Here is a 16,236-nt window from a genome sequence, read left to right as displayed (position 1 = left end):
TCAGGCAGCAACATTTGCTGTTCAGCAATATTCACTCTTCTGCAGCCTCCGCTGGTGATACCCAGGCAAACAGGGTCTGGAGTGGACCTCGAGCAAACTCTGACAGACCTGCAGCTGAGGGTCCTGACTGTTAGAAGGAAAACTAACAAACAGAAAGGCCATCTACACCAAAACCCCATCTGTTCGTCACCATCATCAAAGACCAAAGATAGATAAAACCATAAAGATGGGGAAAAAGCAGTGCAGAAAAGCTGAACATTTTAAAAATCAGAGCGCCTCTCCCCCTCCAAAGGAACGCAGCTCCTCGCCAGCAATGGAACAAAGCTGGATGGAGAATGACTTTGACAAGTTCAGAGAAGAAGGCTTCAGACGATGAAACTTCTCTGAGCTAAAGGAGGAAGTTCGAACCCATCACAAAGAAGCTAAAAACCTTGAAAAAAGATTTGATGAATGGCTATCTAAAATAACCAATGTAGAAAAGTCCTTAAATGACCTGATAGAGCTGAAAACCATGACACGAGAACTACGTGAAAAATGCACAAGCTTCAGTAAACGACTCGATCAACTGGAAGAAAGGGTATCAGTGACTGAAGATCAAATGAATGAAATGAAGTGAGAAGAGAAGTTTAGAGAAAAAAGAGTAAAACGAAATGAACAAAGCCTCCAAGAATTATGGGACTATGTGAAAAGACCAAATCTACATCTAATTGGTGTACCTGAAAGTGACAGGCAGAATGGAACCAAGTTGGAAAACACTCTGCAGGATATTATCCAGGAGAACTTCCCCAACCTAGCAATCTTGGCCTAGCAAGGTAGGCCAAGATTCAAATTCAGGAAATACAGAGAACACCACAAAGATACTCCTCGAGAAGAGCAACTCCAAGACACATAATTGTCAGATTCACCAAAGTTGAAATGAAAGAAAAAATGTTAAGGGCAGCCAGAGAGAAAGGTGGGGTTACCCACAAAGGGAAGTCCATCAGACTAACAGCAGATCTCTCAGAAAAACTACAAGCCAGAAGAGAGTGGGGGCCAATATTCAACATTCTTAAAAAAAGAATTTTCATCCCAGAATTTCACATCCAGCCAAACTAAGTTTCATAAGTGAAGGAGAAATAAAATCCTTTACAGACAAGCAAATGCTGACATATTTTGTCACCACCAGGCCTGCCGTACAAGAGATCCTGAAGGAAGCACCAAATGTGGGAAGGAACAACCGGTACCAGCCACTGCAAAACCATGCCAAATTGTAAAGACCATCGATGCTAGGAAGAAACTGCATCAACTAACGGGCAAAATAACCAATTAACATCATAATGACAGGATCAAGTTCACACATAACAATATTAACTTTAAATGTAAATGGGCTAAATGGTCCAATTAAAAGACACAGACTGGCAAACTCGATAAAGAGTCAAGACCCATCAGTTTGCTGTATTCAGGAGACCCATCTCACGTGCAGAGACACACATAGGCTCAAAATAAAGGGATGGAGGAAAATTTACCAAGCAAATGGAAAACAAAAAAAGGCAAGGGTTGCAATCGTAGTATCTGATAAAACAGACTTTAAACCAACAAAGATCAAAAGAAACAAAGAAGGCTATTACATAATGGTAAAGGAATCAATTCAAGAAGAAGAGCTAACTATCCTAAATATATATGCACCCAATACAGGAGCACCCAGATTAATAAAGCAAATCCTTAGAGACATACAAAGAGACTTTGACTCCCATACAATAATAGTGGGAGACTTTAACACCCCACTGTCAACATTAGACAGATCAACAAGACAGAAAGTTAACAAGGATATCCAGGAATTGAACTCAACTCTGCACCAAGTGGATCTGATAGATATCTACAGAACTCTCCACCCCAAATCAACAGAATATACATTCTTCCCAGCACCACATTGCACTTATTCCAAAATTGACCACATAGTTGGAAGTAAAGCACTCCTCAGCAAATGTGAAAGAACAGAAATTATAACAAACTGTCTCTCAGACCACAGTGCAATCAAACTAGAACTCAGGATTAAGAAACTCAATCAAAGCCACTCAACTACATGGAAACTGAACAACCTGCTCCTGAATGACTACTGGGTACATAACGAAATGAAGGCAGAAATAAAGATGTTCTTTGAAACCAATGAGAACAAAGATACAACATACCAGAATCTCTGGGACACATTTAAAGCAGTGTGTAGAGGGAAATTTATAGCACTAAATGCCCACAAGAGAAAGCAGGAAAGATCTAAAATTGACACCCTAACATCACAATTAAAAGAACTAGAGAGGCAAGAACAAACACATTCAAAAGCTAGCAGAAAGCAAGAAATGACTAACAGCTGAGCAGAACTGAAGGCGATAGAGACACAAAAAACCCTTCAAAAAAACCATGAATCCAGGAGCTGGTTTTTTGAAAAGATCGACAAAATTGATAGACCTCTAGCAAGATTAATAAAGAAGAAAAGAGAGAAGAATCAAATAGACGCAATAAAAAATGATAAAGGGGATATCACCACCGACCCCCCAGAAATACAAACTACCATCAGAGAATACTATAATCACCTCTACGCAAATAAACCAGAAAACCTAGAAGAAATGGATAAATTCCTGGACACATGCACTCTCCCAAGACTAAACCAGGAAGAAGTTGAATCCCTGAATAGACCAATAACAGGCTCTGAAATTGAGGCAATAATTAATAGCCTACCAACCAAAAAAAGTCCAGGACCAGATGGATTTGCAGCCGAATACTACCAGAGGTACATGGAGGAGCTGGTACCATTCCTTCTGAAATTATTCCAATCAATAGAAAAAGAGGGAATCCTCCCTAACTCATTTTATGAGGCCAACATCATCCTGATACCAAAGCCTGACAGAGACACAACAAAAAAAGAGAATTTTAAACCAATATCCCTGATGAACATTGATGCAAAAATCCTCAGTAAAATACTGACAAACCGAATCCAGCACACATCAAAAAGTTTATCCACCATAATCAAGTGGGCTTCATCACTGGGATGCAAGGTTGGTTCAATATATACAAATCAATAAACATAATCCAGCATATAAAAAGAACCAAAGACAAAAACCACATGATTATCTCAATAGATGCAGTAAAGGCCCTTGACAATATTCAACAGCCCTTCATGCTAAAAACTCTCAATAAATTTGGTATTGATGGAACATATCTCAAAATAATAAGAGCTATTTATGACAAACCCACAGCGTATATCATACTGAATGGGCAAAAATGGGAAGCATTCCCCTTGAAAACTGGCATAAGACAGGGATGCCCTCTCTCACCACTCCTATTCAACATAGCGTTGGAAGTGCTGGCCAGGGCAATCAGGCAAGAGAAAGAAATGAAGAGTATTCAATTAAGAAAAGAGGAAGTCAAATTGTCCCTGTTTGCAGATGACATGATTGTATATTTAGAAAACCCCATCGTCTCAGTCCAAAATCTCTTTAAGCTGATAAGCAACTTCAGTAAAGTCTCAGGACACAAAATCAATGTGCAAAAATCACAAGCATTCTTAAACACCAATAACAGACAAACAGAGAGCCAAATCATGAGTGAACTCCCATTCACAGTTGCTTCAAAGAGAATAAAATATCTAGGAATCCAACTTACAAGGGATGTGAAAGACCTCTTCAAGGAGAACTACAAACCACTGCTCAGGGAAATCAAAGAGGACACAAACAAATGGAAGAACATACCATGCTCACAGATAGGAAGAATAAATATCGTGAAAATGGCCATACTGCCCAAGGTTATTTATAGATTCAATGCCATCCCCATCAAGCTACCAAGGACTTTCTTCACAGAATTGGAGAAAACTACTTTAAAGTTCATATGAAACAAAGAAAGAGCCCGCCTTGCCACGACAATCCTAAGCCAAAAGAACAAAGCTGGAGGCATCACGCTACCTGACTTCAAACTATACTACAAGGCTCCAGTAACCAAAACAGCATGGTACTGGTACCAACACAGAGATATAGACCAATGGAACAGAACAGAGCCCTCAGAAATAATACCACACATCTACATTCATCTGATCTTTGACAAACCTGACAAAAACAAGAAATGGAGAAAGGATTCCCCATTTAATACATGGTGCCCGGAAAACTGGCTAGCCACATGTTGAAAGCTGAAACTGGATCCCTTCCTTATACCTTATACAAAAATTAATTCAAGATGGATTAGAGACTGAAATGTTAGCCCTAAAACCATAGAAACCCTAGAAGAAAACCTAGACAATACCATTAAGGACATAGGCATGGGCAAGGACTTCATGTCTAAAACACCAAAAGCAATGGCAACAAAAGCCAAAATTGACAAATGGGATCTAATTAAACTAAAGAGCTTCTGCACAGCAAAAGAAACTACCATCAGAGTGAACAGGCAGCCTACAGAATGGGAGAAAATTTTTGCAATCTACTCATCTGACAAAGGGCTAATATACAGAACCTATAAAGAACTCAGTCAAATTTACAAGAAAAAAAACAACCCCATCAAAAAGTGGGCAAAGGATATGAACAGACACTTCTCAAAAGAAGACATTTATGCAGCCAACAGGCACATGAAAAAAATGCTCATCATCACTGACCATCAGAGAAATGCAAATAAAACCATAATGAGATACCACCTCACACCAGTTAGAATGGCAATCATTAAAAAGTCAGGAAACAACAGGTGCTGGAGAGGATGTGGAGAAACAGGAACACTTTTACACTGTTGGTGAGACTGTAAACTAGTTCAACCATTGTGGAAGACAGTGTGGCGATTCCTCAAGGATCTAGAACTAGAAATACCATTTGACCCAGCCATCTCATTACTGGGTATATGCCCAAAGGATTCTAAATCATGCAGCTATAAAGACACATGCACATGTATGTTTATTGCAGCACTATTCACGATAGCAAAGACTTGGAACCAACCCAAATGTCCATCAATGACAGACTGGATTAAGACAACGTGGCACATATACACCATGGAATACTATGTAAAAAAGGATGAGTTCATGTCCTTTGTAGGGACATGGATGCAGCTGGAAACCATCATTCTCAGCAAACTATCGCAGGAACAGAAAACCAAACACTGCATGTTCTCACTCATAGGTGGGAATTGAACAATGAGATCACTTGCACCCAGGAAGGGGAACATCACACACCGGGGCCTGTTGTGGGGTGGGGGGTGGGGGAAGGGATAACATTAGGAGATATACCTAATGTAAATGACGAGTTAATGGGTGCAGCACACCAACATGGCACATGTATACATATGTCACAAACCTGCACGTTGTGCACATGTACCCTAGAATATAAAGTATAATTTAAAACCAAAAGAAGAAAACAAAAATAAAAGCAGTCTGGCCACAATCTGGCAAGGCAGCAGTGCTGCATTGTAGGAGAACCTTCCTTGTCTGGATCATCTGTATTCTCCACAGCTGGCAGGCTGGAGTGGCTGAGTCTACTGAATCACAGAGATGGTGGCTGTCCATTCCCCCAGGAACTTGGACCATCTCAGGTAGCTTCCAACTCACTGCCACTAGAGGCTGGGATTCCAAGCCAGTAAATCTTAACTTGTGAGGTGCTGTGTGAATGGGGCCCACAAAAAGATGCTTCCTCCTCCTCTGGATTTAGCTCCCTTCCTAGGGATATGTACGGAAGGATTTCCCACCGTGCTGGGAAACTCAGGGCCAGAATATATAAAACTTCTTTTTTTTTTTTTTTTTTTTTTTTTTTTGAGACGGAGTCTCGCTCTGTCGCCCAGGCTGGAGTGCAGTGGCCGGATCTCAGCTCACTGCAAGCTCTGCCTCCCGGGTTCACGCCATTCTCCTGCCTCAGCCTCCCGAGTAGCTGGGACTACAGGCGCCTGCCACCTCGCCCAGCTAAGTTTTTGTATTTTTAGTAGAGACGGGGTTTCACTGTGTTAGCCAGGATGGTCTCGATCTCCTGACCTCGTGATCCGCCCGTCTCGGCCTCCCAAAGTGCTGGGATTACAGGCGTGAGCCACCGTGCCCGGCCCAGAATATATAAAACTTCTAAGCCTCTGTGTGCAGCCGAGTGGCTGCTCTGCTGAAACTCCACACAGCTTTGTGTATTAGACCCAAGGCCCCAGTAGCATGGATTTACAAGGGGAATCTCCTGATCCGCCGGTTGCAAAGATCCATGGGAGAAGTATGGTTTCCCAGGCAGGGTCACACAATTACTTACTGATTCCCTGGGCTGGGATTGCTTCCCTTGGCTCCGTGCTGCTTCCCGGTGGGCCATCACCAATTCCCTGCTTTTCCTCATTCTCCACGGGTGGAGCTGTTCCTCCAGTCGGCCCCAGTGGGAGAACCTGGATATCTCAGCTGAAAGTGCTGAATTCACTTGTCCCTTTTCATTCCTCTCTGTGAGCGTTACAGACCACAGCTGCCTCTAATCAGCCATCTTGGATCACTCTGAGGAGATGGCTTTCGAAGGCATCTTGTGTAGTCTTAAGAGCACAGTCTCTGGGGCCAGACTGCATGGGTTTGTATGCCAACTATGCCACTCACTAGCTGTGTAACTTTGGGCAAGTTACTTAACTTCTCTGTGCCTCTGTTTCTTCATCTGTAAAATGGGCACAGCAATACCTACTTTATAGAATTATTTTAAGAATTATACGAGCTAATGTACCTTAAGGTCTTAGACTAGTGCTTTGCATATTATCTAATAATATTAACTATACTTAGCACAAAGCACAGGGCCAAGCATACAGACAATACTGAAAAATGTGTGTTGAATGAAAACAGGAAGGAAGGCACAGGCTCTGTCCTCCAGGCACTCTTGGCTTGGTAAAAATTTTAAGAAAAACTTTAGCATGGCTATAATATTCAGCAGAATGAGAAAAGTGCCCTAAACAAGGGGGAAGGAAGGATTCATCAGGATCTGAGAGGGGAACATGATGGATAATTAGTGGCCCTGTGAAGGATGTATGAAATGATGGCCTCTGAGATGGACCTTAAAGAACCAGTTGGATTTTCAAAGTGGACAGCCAGGCAGTTTGGGTGGAAAATGTACTTGAGCAAAGGAGTGGAAGCAGGAACGCATACTGATATAGCTGGAATCTGGACAATGATGATCAAGGGGAAAGAAGAGAAACATATAAAGGTTGATTATGCTCAGATTTTGAATGGCCTTGAATGCCAGGTTAACAAGTTAATTGAGTAGGCAATAGGAAGCCCTCAAGTACTTTTTTTAGCTGAGAAAATTACACAACCAGAGAGAATGTTTTAGGAATACTGATTGGGAAACAATAGATTGGAGATGGAGAGAGGCAGGGGAACTAGTGAGGATGTTACTGTCGTACACTAGGAAAGAGGTGAAGGTGCCATAACCTAGGTAGATGACAGAAGGGACAGAAAGAAAATGAAGGCTACAAGATGTATTGCAGGGGTGAAATTAACAATATTTAGTAGCAATGGGGTAGGGGAAAACACAGATTCCAGGCTTTCCTACTGAATAGCAATTCATTTAACTTTTCTGTGTCTCAACTTCCTCACCTATAAAATGGAGCTAGTTGACTCAGAAAAAAAATCTTATGAGGCAACCAATGTTTTGGACTACATAGAATTACTATGTCTCTTATTGGCACATGGATATATAAGAGCTGTTTGGTTGCAAGTTACAGAAACACAATTCAATTGAGCTTAAACTCCCCCAAAAGGCAGACTATAATCATTCCCATGATCAAGCCAGGGAAAGGACAAGAGTAGTGCTGGCCTTGGGGACCACTGGAAATCAGAAAGAAACAGTGCTTTTAAGCATTCTTTCTTCCCCTTGTCTGTCTTCTGTTTATGCATCAGCTGTATTCTTTCCTGCTGGAGGCTGGCGTTCTCCGTGTGCTGAGAAACTCGACTACAGGGCTGCCTCAAGTTCACATCCTTCCACGCCATTGATCCAAGAACAGAAAGGGTTTTCATCTCTAGCTCCAATGAGAAAAATCCCAGAAAAGAATGTGAATTAGCCAGGTTTATATCTTAAGAGCGCTTTATAGTTGGACCTACCTCCACAACAGTAGCAGGGATGGGAGGTGAGGTGCTAGGAATGGTGGCTCCCTAAAGTCACATAATCATGGTGGAATAGGAACAGTTTCTCAAAAGAGAGGTGGGAACCACAGACATAGCACCTGTGGAGACTTCTGGGACCAGGACCACCAGCACAATGCAAGTCACACAGGCAATAGGGGTGAAGAAGGAGTCAAGGCCACCCGATGGTTCAGGACTGGTTGTATCATTCAAAAAGAAACCCAAGGAAATCTAGTGTATTGCGGAACCTGCTCTGTATGCTTGGATCCCTGTTGTCCCATGCTTCTAGGGTGCATATTCAGACTGTATTTCTGATGGCATTAACTCTATCCTCCTCCATCCCCAACCATGCCCCAGCATTTTTAACAGCTGGCTCACCTTGAGAAGCAGTTGGTGCCACGTGGTTCTCTTGCACCTTCATGTTCTACTTTCTCAGTTCCTTGTGCAGTCCTGTGTGCAGGATGTGTGTGGTTCTGTCCTGACCCTCTTTTCAGCTGTTGCCAAGAGGCACACACTTAACACCTAGACACTTCAAACATGACTACAATGTGGCTGAACTGTGTGCTTTATGCCAACTTATCCTCCCTTCCTCAGGTTATGTAATTTTTATCTCAAAAGTATCAGAGTCAGATCAGAGCTGTGCAAGCCAGTAGCATCCCCTGGGCACTACTGTCCCTGGCCTTGAACTTTTCTGGTTGGGCAACTACAGTAATTTTTTGATGTTGATGACAATAATGACAACGATGATGGTGATGATGATGATGATGACGACGATGATGATGAAGAAGAGTACTATAAGTGTACTGATAATTACTTAGTTTTCCATAGGACCCTTCTTTTCAAAGTGAGACCGAGTCACCACATTAGCTCACTAGATCCACGTGATGACTCTGGAAGGCAATAAAGGACAGTGGAAATAACATAGCTGGCCAACTGCAAAGACTTGGGTTTGTGTTTCACTTCTATCATGCATGGGCAAGTCATTTCACCCCTCCAAGTCTCATTTTCCCTTCTATCAAATGGAATAATTATAGTATCTGTTTCATAGGTTTCCAGGGAAGACTCATTGTGATAAAACAAGGTGACAGGTAGTAAGTGTTCAGTAAACCTTTGTTTTTAACCTCGATGATGAAGGACATCCACGTTCATGATTGCTCTTTTTGATATATTATCTTGAGCAAATTACTAAATCTCACTGTGCCTCAAATTCCTTATCTCTGTGGTAAGGAGCTATTAATAATGTACTCAATGTGTAGGGTTCTCATGAATGCCAGGTGTGTTTTGATTTGTAAAACACATAGAAGGGTACTTTGCCCAGGGTCAATGCCCAATCAATTAAGTTTCAAAATTAGGCAGAGATGAGTTTGAATGTCAACTTCACTATGTACTAGCTTTGTGACCTGGGACAAATTACTGAATCACTCTCAGCCTCATCTGCAAAATAGGGATTATCATGACATCTGCCTTCCACAAAGGTTGTGAGGACTCAATAAAACAATGCATATACAGTTCCTAGCCCTGTGTCTGGCACCAACTTGTAACTGATCTTATTTTTTTTCTTCTTTTATTCAAAGGTAGTGACATCACACACACACACACACACACACAAGCCTAAACCCAACAATTGAAAAGGCTTGATTTGGTCAAAGAAATAAGACCTGTAGTGGCTTGAATGATGGACTTCTAAAAGGCATGTCAAAGTCCTAATTCCTAGATCTTATGGTTGTGACATTATTTGGAAAAAAGGGTCTTTGTGGATGTAACTAGGTTAAGGATCTTGACATGAAATTATTGTGGACTATCTGGATGTGTGCTAAATCCAATGACAAGTGTCCTTTTTAGATGGAGGAAAGGGTGACAATACTGAGAGAGACATGGAGAAGAGGAGGGTGTGAAGATGACAGCAGAGATTGGAGTGATGTATCTATGAACATCAAGGGTCACAGGCAACCATCAGAAGCTAGGAAGGAGGCAGCAGCCAATGGATTCTCCCTCAGAGCCTTTAGAAGGAACCACCCCACCTACACTTGGATTTCTACCTTCTGGCCTCCAGATCTGTGAAAGAATAAATTTGTGTTGTTTTAAGTCAATCAGTTTGTGGTACAGCGGCCCTAGAACACTAATGCAGACCCTAGAAGGTAAGCTAAGAAATTAGTTGGGGCGGTGGAGATATTTTACCAAAGGTCTGACACATCACCTCCAGCCCATGCCATTTTTCTGTTCGAATTGGGGATTGGAATGTGGCTGAGAAACTTCTAAGGGCCCTACAAGAAAAGACGTTGAAGTCATTTTAGGGAGGAAAAAAAAGATTTCCACAAGGGAAAGAACTGCCTCCCACTCTGCTCTCAATACCCTAAGGGGTTCCAAATAATCTAAGAGGTTGGCCATAGGAAGCCACTTGGGAAAATGAGGCTACATAGAATAACATGCATGATAGAAGAGGCAGAAAAAAATGGACTCCATATGAAACAAGAAAAGATCAATTTACCCTCTTGGCTATGTTGTCATCCCACTGCTTTTGAAAGTTAAATTCCACTTGGGGGGAAAAAAAAAAAAAGAAGCTACAACTTATTAATTGTCAAGTCTCTGCAGGCGCCTGACACACGATTTTGGATGTCATGGTGACAACTACTCTGAGAGGACGACAAGTATTATTGTTACTTTCATTTTACCAATTAGGTTACTGAGACCTAAAGTCTCACAGCTATTGAGTGATGGAGCTAAATGTTAAACTCACCTCTGAAAAGGTGAAATACATCTACAAATATATAAATGCATTTATCGAGAGTGATAACAATTTTCATGAGATATTCTAAGAATATTATGACTTATTGACTGAAGAACTCTCACTGGAATCTTCTGTTCTTATTATCCTGGTCTCCTCTGAGGTGTCACCTTCCTGGGCAGGTCTTCCTTGACACTTCCCTCTAAAACAATCAAGCAAACAGAATGGGCAAGGTGCCTCCTCTCTGTACTCTATGCCACTGTTTCCAAGTGGTTTCCATGCCCTATGGTCTGTTCATAGTCATTCCTCCTTTACCAAACAAACCGTGAACAACTCAAGCACAGGTACTATATTCTCTCCATCTGCATATCACTGGCACCAACCACAGGGCCTGGTTTATGGGACGAACTCAGCAACGTCAGATGGATGGATGGTTGGGTGAATGGATGGGTGGGTGGGTGGGTGGATGGATGGATGGATGGATGAGTGGATGGATGGATGATGGATGATGAATGATAGATGGATAGATGATGGATGATAGATGATAGATGGTGGCAGAGTTTTTCCAAGGTCAATAGATCCAGGCTTCTTTCATTGTTTGAAGCTCATGATATATTAAGAAAACCAGTGATCTGTAATCCCAGCACTTTGGGAGGCCGAGACGGGCGGATCACGAGGTCAGGAGATCGAGACCATCCTGGCTAATATGGTGAAACCCCGTCTCTACTAAAAATACAAAAAACTAGCCGGGCGAGGTGGTGGGCGCCTGTAGTCCCAGCTACTTGGGAGGCTGAGGCAGGAGAATGGCGTAAACCCGGGAGGCGGAGCTTGCAGTGAGCTGAGATCCGGCGACTGCACTCCAGCCTGGGCGACAAAGCGAGACTCCGTCTCAAAAAAAAAAAAAAAAAAAAAAAAAAAAAAAACCAGTGATGCCAAAATAGAGTCACAATACTTGTATCATGTTTAAAATATTAACATAGTAACAATTTTAACATGCACTTAAAATATCACTGTAGTTCATAACATCATTTGGATTACATGTGTTATTATCTATAAAGGGCTCAGAATAGGGTCTCATACCTAGCAAGTACCATGCGGCTGTTGTTGCTGTTGTTGTCATTATTGTCAAGTAAAGACTAGTCAAACATTTAATTTTGAGGTCCTCTGTGAATATGTGGGTCAGACCTAGAGACCTCCTTCTTTCACATTCCTCACTACATTTAATCGGCCCTGGTTGGATAAATAGAAGGATGACTGTTTTCTTGGAGGAGTAGTCCCCACTTAATCCCTTTGCCTCATTCCTGAAAGCCCTTATTGTAGATGTATGTTGGAAGAAGCTGGTTTAGCTGACACAGCATATATTACATTTGGTGAAAACAGCAAATCAGCTTTGTAACAGCTGTGTAATAGTAGAAAGAACACTGGTCTTTCAGGCCCGGTATCTATTCCTGACTCTGTTCCTAAGATACTGTGAAACTTTCTCCCCTCTGTGCCTCAGTCTTCTCATCTGTAAAACAGGGAGGAGAATCAGACCAGATTACCCCTGTGGCTCACTTGAGTTTTGGAAATGCTATGAATCTCTCAATCTACTGGTTAAGCGGAATGATCAGAATGAGAAGACCAGTAACAGTCCCAGATTCTTAGGCAAGTAAGATGGAGAAGGTCATCAGGCAATTACGAGTGACCTCAGGCAGTGAGGAGGGGCACAAAGATAGCGTGCTTTTCCTCTGTGTATAGGCTTTCTGGCTAAGAGTGTGCTAGTGAGTTGTCCGGAGCTGCACGCCCCGGCCATAGCGAATAATAACTGACGATTAAAAACGCCTGAGCTCTATTCATTTCCACCTTCTACCTCCTCCCTAGATTTACCTTTTTCCCTGTATTAATACCTCATAAAAGATGGCGCTCTTCCTGCTTCTTCTTCACCCATTTTTCCCGCGCCCGTGAAAATTACTACCTGACAGCGCAGGTGCAACATGACGTTCGACCAGAGAAACCAATACCTATCTGGCCACGCCTCCACTATGAGATCATTTTCGCCTTGGCCCAACCCCTTCCCCTCCAAGTGTATATAAGGCACTGCATTACCGCCATTAAATGAGACTTGATCAGAGCACTGTCTTGTCTCCATTTCTCATATCTCTTGTTCCCCAAATTCCCACCCCCTCCTCCAGGGCCTGCTTCGACTATCCCGCGGGCCGGGATAGTGAGTGAACAGATGCTTTTAGAAAATGGCCTTGGCTTTCCTTGTTACCTTGGGGTGTGTATGCTTGTGGGAAGGGGGATAGAGCAGAAAAGGAACTACTACTTTTAAGTGTCTACCATGAACTAGGTAGGATGCTAAGTATTTATAAATACAATATTATTATCTGCATTTTACAGACAAGAAAACTGAAGCTGAACGAGATGGAATGACCCCAAAAGGCTGATAGATAACTTTTCAGTTTCTCATTTCTACTCTCTGACTTCCCTAGTAACATGGGCAGCCAGACTACGCCTGGTGGTACTCTGTGGAATAGTACTAATCATTTTATCCTTTGTAATAGCAAATATTTATGAAGGAGCTTGGAACAGCAGAACCAAACACACAAAAACAAACAAAAAAACTATGCACACTTGCTTAGCCCATGACACATGCATTTCGCTGCTCCCCAGCACATGACCAACTTCAGGCCCTACTTTTTTCTTACTATTTTTTGAGACAAGGTTTTACCCTGTCATCCAGGCTGGAGTGCAGTGGCATGATCACAGCTCACTGAAGCCTCGAATTCCTGGGCTCAAGCAATCCTCCCATCTCAGCCTCCCAAGTAGCTGGGACTACAGTCATGCACAGTCATGCCTGGCTAGTTTTTAAGAAACAAATTTGTGGACACAGGGCCTTACTACGTTTTTCAAATTCCTGCCCACAAGTGATGCTTCTGTTTTGGGTATCCCAGCAGAGGAGCATTTTTCTCTTAGTTCTGTGAAAAATTTTGTCACGGTCCCAAACACAAAGCAATAATCCCTGAAGAACATGCAGCTGGTCTCAAGGAGGCCCCTTATCTCCACCAATATTCCTCTCCCATCCACATCCAAGGCTGTGTCCTCATCTCCTGTCTTGACTCATTCCCCTCAAAATTTTCCGTGTGTGTTATTTTCTGCAGTCTTGTCCTCTGGTGAGTGTACTTTGGTTATTTCTGCTTACCCAGCATTAATCTCCCCATCTTCTGATGACGTTAACTTTTCATTGAGGAATCATTTGGCCTCTCTTCTCTCACCAACTAGTTTGGGTGGGATTCGTGCCCATCCATCCCTCAGGCATAGGCATGTGGGCCTGGCCTGGCCTATTGATACATTCCAGCCTCTTCTCCACATGGATGGTTTAGGATTAAACATGGAACTCAATTCTAGAGTTTTGGTTGGAATTATTGGAAAATAGATCTCTTTTTAGTAGATGTATATCTCTGAGGTGATCAGAAAGGGGCCAGTCTGACAGGGAAAGCCTGCTAAAATTGGGTTTCTGTTATTTGCAATTAACAGAGAGAGAAGTCCCTCTCAGCCATTCTCCCTCACCTTCCCAACCAAAAATACATTGGACCTTTGGTAAGGTTTCCCTAATGACATGCAGACCTCAGTCTGAGAAACCTAAGCAGCTCCAAAGCCGGCTTCCTCCTACCCCACGCTGTACACCTCTGTCTCTGCCTTTATGGATTCTCCCACCAAGAGAGCTGTTTTCCTCTTTTACTTTACCCCATAACCTGTACTCGCCACCTCCAGCATTGCCAATTTTATTGCTGACCCAGGCTTCTAGTAATAAAGGTCTGCTGCTTCCCTTGCAGATTTCACATTCCCAGATGGCAATTTCTGTGTCTGTTGAAGGCGCTTGATTAAATTTATTTAAACAAAGGATCATATGACTTGTAGAAGGCTAGGCCCCATCATTTACTATACCTGGCACTTTGAAATGCTTAGATATATAACAAATGATAACAAATAAAAGTAGTTCCCCTAAAACTACTTGTTGTAGAGGAATGTTTTGTATTTGTAGGGCATGTTTTGTATTTCTGGAAAAGGCATCCAGACAGCTTTAGATTGGAACTTTAGATGATGTCTAGAGAGATTTAGAAGGTGCTACTGTTTCTTTTGTTTACTTAAAATAAATGATATCATTTTATATCTTCCACTAAGTGCTCGCTGTGTCCCTTCTCTGTGCCAAGCCATGTGCTAAATGCTAGGGATATGAGAGGTAGAAAGAGAGAGAGAGATGAACAAAGAAGGTACCGTCCCCAAAGCACACACATTGAGTATCTGTTCAATGACTTGAACAGGTTACTTAACTTCTCTGGCCTCAGTCTCCACATCTGTCAGCTGTTTCATTTCCTGTCTTTGTCATCGTAGTGTTGTGGAGAACAAATGGGCTCGTGACTGGGAAAATATGTCAGGTTTCTCCAGGTAGGAGGTGGGAGTGGGAGTGGCCTTGTGGTCTGTCTAAGAATTTCCAGACTGATCCAGAGTCTCCTTGTTTTTGACTCCACCTGTTTCATACTGCCCAAGGGCTGAACCTATCCATACAAGGTCCCAGATAAGGAACTCCTGGAGAACAGAGATCACAGGGAGCACAGACCCAGCATGATCACCTGAGATATACTCACAGGGACAGGAATGAGGAGTGGGGCACCAGGACACCCTAGGTTGCTCAGTGATTTAGCCTGCAGATTGCTGTAAATGAGAGGATGTTAGACAAACTTAGCTTTCAGCCTGGTGAAGCCACTACATCCTTACAGTGCTGCTCAGCAAATATTGGGCATGGAATTCCAAAATGTATCTCATGACCTTCACTCCCTCCTAAATATGTTCGCTGCAATCCTACCCCTACCGTTTTTTGGCTACTCTGGCCAAAAACCCAGGAGTCATCCCTGACTCATCCCACTCCACCCCTGCTTCCAAATAGGCACCTAATTCTGTTTATTATAGTTCCTAAATTTTTATAAAAAGTGTCCACTTCACTCCATCTTCATTCCGTCCCCCTATTCCAGGCCACTGTAATCTCTCACCTGGTTCTCTGTGACTCTCAGTCATTTGGTCCCCTGCTTCTTTTCCCATCTCCACCATTCAAGTTCCCACAATGTTGCCAGTAGGATATTTTAAAAATGCAAATCTGAGCATGTCAACACTTCGCTTAGAACACTTTAATGGCTTCCCACTGCTTTCAGAACAAAGTTTCTACTCCTTACCATGGCCCAGAAGGCCCTGTGTAATCTATTCCTTCTCTGCCTAGCTAACTTCATCTCATGCCATGCTCGCCCCAGCTCTCTGCGCTCCAACTACATTAACCTTCTCTCAAGGTTTTCCCCAATTCAGTCTTCCTTTTACTTGAGAGGATTTCCTTTCAATCCCCACCACTTCATCACAAATTTCCTTTAATTTCTGTTTTCAATGGATATATTACTTCCTCTTAGAAGCCTTCTCTCTATGA

Source organism: Macaca thibetana, chromosome X (assembly GCF_024542745.1).
Source record: "Macaca thibetana thibetana isolate TM-01 chromosome X, ASM2454274v1, whole genome shotgun sequence".
In the NCBI taxonomy this organism is placed as follows: domain Eukaryota; kingdom Metazoa; phylum Chordata; class Mammalia; order Primates; family Cercopithecidae; genus Macaca; species Macaca thibetana.
Note: the sequence above shows the minus strand (reverse complement) of the source record.